The following is an 11,248-nucleotide window of genomic DNA, read 5'->3' as shown; positions in this document are numbered from 1 at the left end:
ATGAGAAATAATTAACATGCATCACTGTGTAAGATTAAGGGGTACAGCACAATGGTTTGATTTACATATATCATGAAATAATTACAACAGGTTTAATTAACATCCATCATCTCATATAGCTACAATAAGAGGGAAAAAATTTTTTCCTTGTGATGATAATTCTTAGGATCTACTCTCTTAACAACTTTCCTATGTATCATACATCAGTGTTAACTATAGTTATCATGTTGTACATTACATCCCTAGTAGTTATTTATCTTATAACTGGAAGTTTATACCTTTTGACCATCTTCCTCCAATTCCCCTCCCTCCACCCCCATTTCTGGTAACCACAAATCTGATTTCTTTTTCTATGAGTTTGGTGGTTTTTCCTTTGTTTGTTTTGCATTCCACTTCAAGGACCATGCATGTTGTTGTGAATGGTAGGATTTCCTCATTTTTATCTTGCTGAATATTCCATTGTGTGTGGTATATATATATATATATATATATATATATATATACACACACACACATACCACAACTTCTTCATCCATTCATCCGTTGATGGATGTTTAGGTTGTTTCCATGTCTTGGCCATTGTAAATAATGCTGCTATGGGCATGAGGGTGCAGATTTCTTTTTGAATTAATGTTTTCATTTACATTGGATACATTCCCAGAAATGAAATTGCTGGATCGTATGGTAGCTCTGTTTTTAAGTTTTTGAAAAATCTTGTACCAATTTACAATCCCACCAACAGTGCACCAGGGTTCCCTTTTCTCCACATCCACATCAGCATTTGTTATCACTTGTCTTTTTAATCATAGCCATTCTAACAGGTGTGAGGTGCTATCTTATTGTGGTTTTAATTTGCTTTTCTCTAATGAATAGTGATGTTGAGCATTATTTTCATGTAACCATTGGCCATTCATATATCTTCCTTGGAAAAATGTCTATTCAGGTCCTTTGACCATTTTAAATTTAATTATTATTATTATTTTGCTGTTAAGTTGGATTAGTTCCTTATATATTTTGGATATTAACCCCTTATCAGATGTATGGTTTGCAAATATTTTCCCCATTCTGTAGGTTGTCTTTTTACTCTGTTGATGGTTTTTTTTGCTGTACAGAAGCCTTTTAGCTTGATGTTATCCCACTTGTTTATTTTTTATTTTCTTGTTTGTGCTTTAGGTGTGAGTTTCCAAAAAATAATTACTGAGACTTGTGTCAAGAAGCTTTGTTCCTATGCTTTCTTTTAGAATTTTCATGGTTTCAGGTCTTACATTTAAGTTTTTAACACATTTTGAGTTCATTTTTGTAAGTGGTGTAAGAGAGGGGTCAAGTTTCATTCTATTACATGTGAATATACAATTTTCCCAGCACCATTTATTGAAAAGATTGTCTTTTCTCCATTGAGTATTCTTGGATCTTTCATGTCATTGGTTAAATTTATTCCTAAGTAGTTTACTGTTTTTGACATTATTATAAATAGCTCAGTTAGTTCTTCTTTTTCTATTACTTAAGGCATAGAGTTAGGTTGTTTATTTTGGATCTTTCTTGCTTCATAATGTAGTCATTTATTGCTATGAAGTTCCCTCTTAGAACTGCTTTTGCTGCATCCCATAAGTTCTCATATGTTGTGTTTCCATTTTCATTTTTCTCAAGAAACTTTTTAATTTCTCTTTTAATGTATTTTTTGATCCAGTGGTTGTTCAGGAGAGTGTTATTTAATTTCTATGTGTTTGTGAATTTTCCAATTTTCTCTTGTTATTGATTTCTAGTTTCATGCCATTGTGGTCAGAAAAGGTAGTTGGTATGATTTCAGTCTTTTTCAAGTCACTAAGACTTGTTTTGTGGCCTAATATATGGTCTATTCTAGAAAAAGTTCCATGTGCAATTGAGAAGAATGTATATTCCAATGTTTGATAGAATGTTCTGTAAGGTCAATTGGACTATAGTGTTGTTCAAATCCAAATCCACTGTTTCTTTATTAATTCTCTAGCTGATCTATCAATTGTTGAGAATAGGGTATTAAAGTCCCCAAATGTTATTGTATTACTGTTTATTTCTCCTTTTAATGTGTTATTGTTTGTTTTATATATTTAGGTGTTCCAATGTTGGGTGTATAAATGTTTGCAATTGTTATATCTTGTTGATAGATTGACTACTTTATCATTATATTATGACCTTCTTTGTCTCTTTTTACCAATTTTAGTTTAAAGTCCATTTTTTTCTCATATAAGAATAGCTACCTCTGCTTTTGTTTCTGGTTACCATTTGTTTGAAATGTCTTTTTCTATCCCTTCACTCTCAGTCTATTTGTCTAAGTCTAAAGTAAGTCTCTCATAGGAAACCTATCATTGGATCTTGTTTTTTTTTAATCCTTTCATCTATTTCATGTCTTTTGATTGGAGAATTTAATCCATTTCAGTTTAAGGTAATTATTGATAAATAAGGACTGACTATTACCAATTTGTTAATTTTTTTTCTGGTTGTTTTGTAGATCCATTGTTTCTTGTTTCTTATCCTGCTCTCTTTTTTTGTGTTTTGATGCTTTTGGTATCAGTAAGCTTTGACATCTTTATCCTATCCTTTTGTGTAATTGCAGCAGATTTTTTCCCTTATGGTTATCATGAGGCTTACATAAAATATATATAACAGCTTAACTTCAATGAAATTTCTAAGATTTACACTTTTCCTTCTCTTCCCTCTTACATTTTATGTTACTGCTGTTATAATTTACATATATTATGTTGTGTAACTAATAACAGATTAGTGTAGTTATAGTTATCTTTACCACGTTCATTTTCTTAAGCATTTAGACTAAAGTTGTAAGTGAATTATGCACCACCATTACCATATTATAGAATCTAACTTGGAGTATATATTTACTATTAACAGTGAGTTTTTGCTACCTTTTAAATGTTTTTATGATGTTAATTAATGTGCTTTTACTTCCACTCAGAGAACTCCCTTTAGCATTTCTTGTAAGGTAGGTCACATGGTAATAAACTCCTTTAGCGTTTTTATTTTTTCAGGAAAGTCATTATCCCTCCTTCAGTTCTGAAGGACAGCTTCACTGGGTATACAATTCTTGATTGACAGGTTTTTTTCTTTCAATATTTTGAATGTCATCCCATTCTCTCCTGGCCTGAAAAGTTTCTGTTGAGAAAACTGCTGATAATCTCATGGGGGTTCCCTTGTATGTAACTTCTCTCTTTAGTCTTGCTGCTTTTAAAATTCTTCATTGCCTTTGACTTTTGACAATTTAAATAATGTCTCAGTGTAGCCCTATTTGGGTTCAACCTATTTGGGATCCTTTGGGCCTCATGGATCTGGATGTCAATTTCTCTCCCCAGGTTCAGGAAGTTTTCAGCCATTATTGTTATAAATATACTTTCTGTCCCTTTCTCTTTCTTTTCTCCTTCTGGAATTCCAATCATGCAAATATTGTTTCTTTTCATTGTATCCCGTAAGTCCCATAGTCTTTCTTCACTCTTTTGCATTCTTCTTTCTTTTGCTTCTCTGACCAGATAATTTTAAATGTCCAGTCCTCCAGGTTGCTGATTGTTTCTTCTGCATGGTCGAGTCTGCTTTTGAAACTCTATTGGATTCTTCAGTTCAGGTTTCATATTTTCCAACTCTAGGATTTCTGGTTGTGTTGTTCTGATGGTTTCTATTTCTTTGCTGAACTTGTCATTTTGTTCATGCATTGTTTTTCTAATTTCAGTTTTTTATTATCTATTCCTTGTTTTTAATTACAGGGTAACACAGTAAACTCCAACACAAAGGTAGGGATGGGGGAGTGCAAAAGGAATAAAGAAAACAGAACCAGCATTTCACAAAAGCATCAAGCCAGTGATGAAGTAGCAGTTAATGCTTTGCAGAGTCTTGAGGGTAGAATTTGCTCAGGGTGCTCTGAGGGATTCTCTTCAGCATTTCTTTGGAAAAGATTTGGAGCAGCTGCCAACCAATGTTCAAAGTCTCATAGACAGTGCAATTTTCACAAGGACTCTGAGCAATAAAGTTCTTCTCAAACTTCTGCAGAAATTCCAAGTAAAGAAGATCATCTGAGGTAAGGGCTTCATCTCCAACTACAGTTTTCATGGCTTGTGCATCCTTACCAATAGCATAGCATGCATACAGCTGGTTAGATACATTGGCATGATCCTTTCTGGTCATACCTTCTTCAATAGAAGACTTCACTAACTGTGATAATGAGGGCAGCACATTAATAGGTGGGGAAATCTGTCCGTTGTATAGATCTGCCCCTCTGTAATATATCCAGTCAAGTCAGGGATTCTGTGAGTGATATCATTGTTATGCATGGTGAGAATAGGAATTTGAGTAATAGAGTCATTTCTACCTTCCACTCGACCAGCACATTCATATATTGTGGGCAAATCTGTATACATATAATTTGGGAAGCCTCGTTGACCAGGAACCTCCTTCCTGGCTGCTGAAACCTCTCAAAGTGCTTCAGTATAAGAACTCATGTCTGTTAGGGTAACCAATACATGTTTCTCATACTGATCTTCACCACTCAGCTGTGGTTAGAGCCAAGTGAGGAGTGATAATTTGCTCAATAGTTGGGTCTTTAGCCAAGTTAAAAAAGAGGCAGGCATTGCCCCTTGAGCCGTTTTCTTCAAAGTCAGATTTGAAGAACCCAGCAGTTTCCATGTTTACACGCATAGCAGCAAATACAATCACAAAATTTTCCTCATTGTAGTCCACTACATCTTTGGATTTTTTCTTTTTACCAAACCAGACTGGCAATAGATTAGAGCTGCAATCTAATTGTGTGGTAAGCAAGCTGCAGAGAAGACAGGAATTTTCATGCCATCTATGGGCAAAATACCAGTCTGAATCATCTCCTCTGAATAGCTTCGACACTGAGGATTGATTGCCTGGCCCATGATGTCAATGAAGTCTTCAGCCAGTACAACAGGACCTCTGTTGATTGGTTTTTCTAATCCATTGAATACCCCACCAAGCACCTCCTTAGACACTGGTGTTTGGAGAATATCCTCAGTAAACTCAGGACGTTTTCTTGGCATCTGTGCCTGAAGTCCCTTCAAATACCTGAACCACTGCTTTGGAACCACTGACTTCTAGAACTTGCCCACTCTGCTTCATGCCATCAGGTAATGTCAAGTGCACAGTCTCAGCATATCTGGGAAACGTAACGTGAACTAAGATCACTAGTGGACCATCGACTCCTGATACTGTCTTGTATGCCCTAAAACAATTTCTTCATTTTTCTCATTTTAAAAGCATCCAAACATTGTTTTTCAATGACTTTCTAAAATCAACTGTCTGGCTTATCACTTGTTCTTTAACTCTGTGCTGATGCTCAAATTCTAAAACTGAACTGTTCATTTTTTTGTGGTCTGGAACACTCTTGTATCATTAATGAAAAACAATCTTTCTCCAATGGAGTGTATCCACTGGAGAAGTTCTTCAGTCACTGGCTAAGCACACACAGAATGCTGAGAAATCATACTCATCTCCCTTAAGGGTTTACAACCTTAATCATGGAGTACTCTTTAAACTATGTTATTGTTTCAGTTGATACTCTCTGAATTGAGATTGAGTGAATAATTATATGGAAAAGTGACAGCTGCCTCTTATAATCTTTTCCTAGAAGCTACCCCTTCTAGGGGCAAAACATATAAATGAAATTCATAAAAGAGTATTTGTAATTGTTAGGTATAAATTTATTGTCATAAGAATGCAACATCTGTCAGTTACTGGACACATTTACTTCAGCTCACATAAACTCCCAAAAAGCATTCTCTAATGCAAATAATTCCCATTATAAAAAGCACATCTGGGAGAGGAGGGATAACTTAAGAGTTTGGGATTAAAATATACACACTACTGTTTGTAAAATAGATCACCAACAGGGACCTAGTGTATAGCACAGGGAACTATACTTGATATCTTGTAATAACCTATAAGGGAAAAGAATTTTAAAAAGAGTATATATACTGAATCACTTTGCTGTACACCTGAAACTAACACAATATTCTAAATCAACTATATTTCAATTAAAATTTTTTTTTTATAGAAGCACATCTCCTCAAACCATAGAATCAAGTCTTTTCCTTCTTCCTTACACTGTAGTGCTGTCACATGACCCAGTGACTGATCAGGACAGGATTAGTCAGGCAGGAGAGCGCCCAGACTGAAACCCTTCATCTGAAATTCTTTTTAACCAATGAGCCACAAACAGGCACTCTGGCAATTAACCAGTGCAAACATAGTCTTACGACCCGGGGAAACATCAGGTGCTTTCCTAAGTTTTAAAGAGTCTACTTCCAGGGTTCATCCCCAGTTCCTAAGGAAGCTAGGAAGAGGTCTGATGCTATACAATTGTATTGTTTAGTAATCAAGAACCATTTCTTTCAGAACTGCTGAGCAGTCCACTTAAGCCTGGTGTATTAAGGTATTTTTACAATCACAACACTCAAACATATCAGTGCATATGCTTTGGATATATGCTATATAATATGGGCAAAGCTGCTTGTCTTCCCCAAAGAGAGCCTTGAACTCAAAAAAGTTAATGGTAGAAAAAGGTCAAACAAGACTTAAGAAACCTGGAATTTTCCTGCTCTGCCAATAATCAGGTGTCTAAATCCTGGCAAGCCCTGTCCCTCCCAGAACCTTAGGCTTCTCACTGTAAAATGAGAGGGTTAGACTAGATGACCTGCAGGGTACTTTTCAGCTCTAGCCTTCTCTGATATCTAGGTGTCCTTCTGCGGAGCAGCCTCCCCACTGAACACCTCCCTCTGGCTGTGGGCCTGACCTCCATCCATGAAAGCAGTTTTCCTAATTTCATTTAGTTGTTTGTGTGTGTGTTCTTGTATTTTGCTAGATTTCCTTAAGATAATTATTCTGAATTCTTTGTCTGACAGTTCATAGATCTCCATTCTGTTAGCGTCAGTTCTTGGAGCTTTATTAGTTTCCTTTGTTGGTGTCATATTTTCTTGGTTTTTCATTATCCTTGATTCCTTACATTTGTAGCTTCACATTTGAGTAATTGGGGTCCTCTTACAGACTTTACAGGTTTGCTTTGGCAGAGACGGATCTTCACCAGTCAGCTCAGTTTGGGTCTCTAGGCATATTTGTTGGTAATGTCCTTAGGCAAGTGGGGCCTACTGTTATGCTGTGGGTGGAGGGAGGCAACTGTTCAACCTCTGAGATTGGGGACGGGAAGGTGTGCCACTGGCTGAGAACAGTTGGATAGGACTGCTGGCTTGGTTCCCTACCCAAGTAAGGCTGTTAGATGGTGCTGTACTTTCCTGGATTCTCTGGTCAGGCTTACTAGATGGTTTGGACTGGGTACTATATTCAGTAGTAGATGGGGCTATGAATTAGCTTCACTCCCTGGTAGGGTAGCAAGGACCTCTATGGCCTTATTGTTTGGGAACCCAGATCAGGCAACAGGTGCACTGAATTTCCTGATCAAGTGAGACCACCAGTTTTTTTCTGCAAATGGGGAAAGACATGACTTGTGCTCTCTTTTCAAGTGCGACTCTAATCTGGGCTGTTGGATGGGCTATGCAGCTTCCTATGTGCTCTGATTAGGTTCCCTGGTTAGGCAGGCTAGAGGCTGTATTCAGCAATGAGCAGGACTATGAATTAATTTTCCTGTCTGGGTGCAGTGAGAGAAGCAACATAAAGCCAGTAAAGCTCTTTGTTGTCTTAACTCAAGGCAACCTGCACTCCAAGTTCTCTAGCCGAACAGGTTCATTGGCTTTTCTCTGCAAACTATCAGCTCTGCCTGCCTGCCTCTTGCCTTGAGTGCTGCTAGGCTGCACAGCTTCCAGGTTTTTTGCCAGGCTTTCTGAACAGATGGGGAGAGAGATACTGTCCACAGTGAGTGGGGATATGTCTCAGTTCCCTTGCCTGGGCAGCCCCACCTCTTGGCTTGAGCATTGCTGGTTACACAGCTTCTAGGGGTTCTTGCCAGCTTTTCTGGTCAGATGGAGCTCTGGAGCCACAATGGGTGGGGCTATGTTTCAGGTCACTTGCTTGAGTGGGACAGTGAAGGGTCACTCCAGGCAACTCCCATTTTTCTCCAAGCAGGCTTTCTGGTCTGAAGGGGTTGGGAGCTACCCTCAGCCTTGGCTATGAGTTAATTCCCCTGCCTGGGCTTAGCAAGAGAACCCTCCATGCCCAGAACTGGCTTTACTCTGGGGGCAATCATCTGCTCTGCATGTCTCTCAGCTGGAGTGTTGCTAGGCTACACAACTTCCCGGTGCTCTCACTAGCTACTCAATCAAATGGGGCTGGGAGACACTCTTCCCAGTGGATGGATCTATGACCCAGCTCCTTGCCTCAGACTCCTTGGTCCAGGCTCTACGGCCAGAAAAACTCCTCATTTGAGTACCCAAATCAGGCAGATCTGCATCCTAATGGGTTCCCTAGTCAAAGTGCACCACTGTAGTTTTGATTTTCATTTCTCTAATGATTAATGATGTTGAGCATTCTTTCATGTGTTTGTTGGCAATCCGTATATCTCTCACACAGGTCAGAATGGCCATCATCAAAAAATCTAGAAACAATAAATGCTGGAGAGGGTGTGGAGAAAAGGGAACACTCTTGCACTGCTGGTGGGAATGTAAATTGATACAGCCACTATGGAGAACAGTATGGAGGTTCCTTACAAAACTACAAATAGAACTACCATATGACCCAGCAATCCCACTACTGGGCATATACCCTGAGAAAACCATAATTCAAAGAGTCATGTACCAAAATGTTCATTGCAGCTCTATTTACGATAGCCAGGAGATGGAAGCAACCTAAGTGTCCATCATCGGATGAATGGATAAAGAAGATGTGGCACATATATACAGTGGAATATATGGAATATTACTCAGCCATACAAAGAAACGAAATTGAGTTATTTGTAGTGAGGTGGATGGACCTAGTCTGTCGTACAGAGTGAAGTAAGTCAGAAAGAGAAAAACAAATACCGTATGCTAACACATATATATGGAATCTAAGAAGAAAAAAAAGTCATGAAGAACCTAGGGGTAAGACGGGAATGGAGACACAAACCTACTAGAGAATGGACTTGAGGATGTGGGGAAGGGGAATGGTAGGCTGTGACAAAGTGAGAGAGTGGCATGGACATATATACACTACCAAAAGTAGAATAGATAGCTAGTGGGAAGCAGCCGCATGGCACAGGGAGATCAGCTCGGTGCTTTGTGACCACCTAGAGGGGTGGGATAGGGAGGGTGGGAGGGAGGGAGACGCAAGAGGGAAGAGATATGGGAACATATGTATATGTATAACTGATTCACTTTGTTATAAAGCAGAAACTAATACACCATTGTAAAGCAATTATACTCCAATAAAGATGTTAAAAAAAAAAGTGCACCACTGACTTGGTTCTGCATATGAGCAAAGCCATTAGTTAGGATTGCTACTTGGGCACTGCAGGTATGAACTTGGTCTGCCAAGATCTTTGTTGCAAGCCCCTTCTCTCTTCTGCATACAGTCAGATTCCCAGTGGTTGAGCCCTGTGGATTTCCCTGCAGTCTCCATGTAGCGAAACCAGAGTAGGGGCTCCCACACGAGTAGGGACTCCAAGAAACTTAGGATGTTGGTTGTCCCCCTGGCCTCTCCTTTCCCACTGGAGGAACCAGAGGCTCAGGGAAGACCTCTCTGTGTGTTGCTACACTGGCAATGGGAGGGAAAATGCAGTCATTGTGTAGCAGCTTCTCTTATCCTTCTGAAGCAGTATCTTTTGGTCTCTGTGGTACAGGGGGTGCTTTAGTCTCACCCGTATTTCTAGAATTCTTTCAGTAGTGTCATGTCCTTGAATAGGTACTAGTTCTTCTTCTGAGGGGGAGTGAAGTCAGGAATGACATATGTTGCCATCTTGGTGATATCACTCTCCCCACTGTGGGTTTTTTGGGGAAGGTTATTTTGTCAGCGGTCACTCAACTAAAAATGACCCTTCCCCCCCAAGAAAACACAACAATTCAATATGTCAACAAACATAAGGTATTCGTTTTTGGTGAATTAGTTTCATTTTTCTGTAATTCATTGCATTTGTCAAGAACATTCATAAAGATAACTTTCGGGTTATAATCCATTTCACTATTTTTTTCTGATTTCTGGTTTTAAACACTTATACAGAGAAACACAGTTTACATTTCATGATAATTGTTAATATGTCTTGTAATTAGAGATCAGCAATTAGTATTCAGCATTAGCTTGAGCAATGTACTATTTAATGTATTAAGTACACTAAAACACAAAATAGCAGTTGCCTTGTTAAATTATGATAATTTAATGATTATCATAAGACCAGTCTCATGGAATTTAACCAGTCTTCCTTTGATCTCAAATCTCCTTTCTAAAGATTGCAAATTTAAGTTACATACGTAGTATATTAATACATATGAAGTATTATATATACTATACCTTTGACTCATATTTCCTAATCCCATTTTACGAAATGAAATAGTAGTGATAGTGAGTCTTATAAGCTAAACTTTCCATATCTTTATCTCAACTGATTCTGTCATATCATTTTGCTATAGCAAAGTCTTAGTATTCATTATATTGCCTTTACTAGAACTACGGTGATGATAACTATATATAGAAATGGAAATGCTTGATACATACGAAAAGTGGCTTCATATGCATGGCTGAAGAATACTTGTCCCCATAATTTGCTTCAGGTCTAGCTGTTCCCAGAGAGCCATTCCAATTAAAGGATGGATAGATGTAAGGATTGTCCTCTTTGGGCTCATGAGTCATAATGCTAGTTTAAATGAAAAAAACAAACATGAAATATTTTAGTATATTTTTAAAATATCAAACACACATAGATTCTTATCATTATATTCTCTAGGAAGCAAATAAGTGAAACCATCCAGAAGGCACATTAGATTGATATAACAGATATAGTAAAATAATGGCATCTTTATAAAACAAGAAAATCATTCTGCTTTTATTCTTTTCCTCACTAAAACTAGGGTTTTTGTTAGGGAATATTTCCTATGGTCTAAGAATGTCTGAGAAATTACTATGATACTTAGATAAATGAAGGAAATACAATTTAAAAAATCTTACAGGGGCTTCCCTGGTGGTGCAGTGGTTGAGAGTCTGCCTGCCAATGCAGGGACACGGTTTCGTGCCCCGGTACGGGAAGATCCCACATGCCGCGGAGCGGCTGGGCCCGTGAGCTATGGCCGCTGAGCCTGCGCGTCCGGAGCCTGTGCTCCGCAACGGGAGAGGC

The 11,248-nt window shown here is 38.3% G+C and overlaps 1 pseudogene; it reads right to left on the bottom strand.

Annotated features, from left to right (window-relative positions):
- Positions 1 to 3,855: 3,855 nt before the first annotated feature.
- The window catches only part of LOC112066432 (V-type proton ATPase subunit B, brain isoform-like), a 53,439-nt pseudogene continuing 46,046 nt past the window's right edge, over positions 3,856 to 11,248 (bottom strand).

Source organism: Physeter macrocephalus, chromosome 21 (assembly GCF_002837175.3).
Source record: "Physeter macrocephalus isolate SW-GA chromosome 21, ASM283717v5, whole genome shotgun sequence".
NCBI lineage: Eukaryota > Metazoa > Chordata > Mammalia > Artiodactyla > Physeteridae > Physeter > Physeter macrocephalus.
This window is presented reverse-complemented; position numbering and strand designations above follow the sequence as displayed.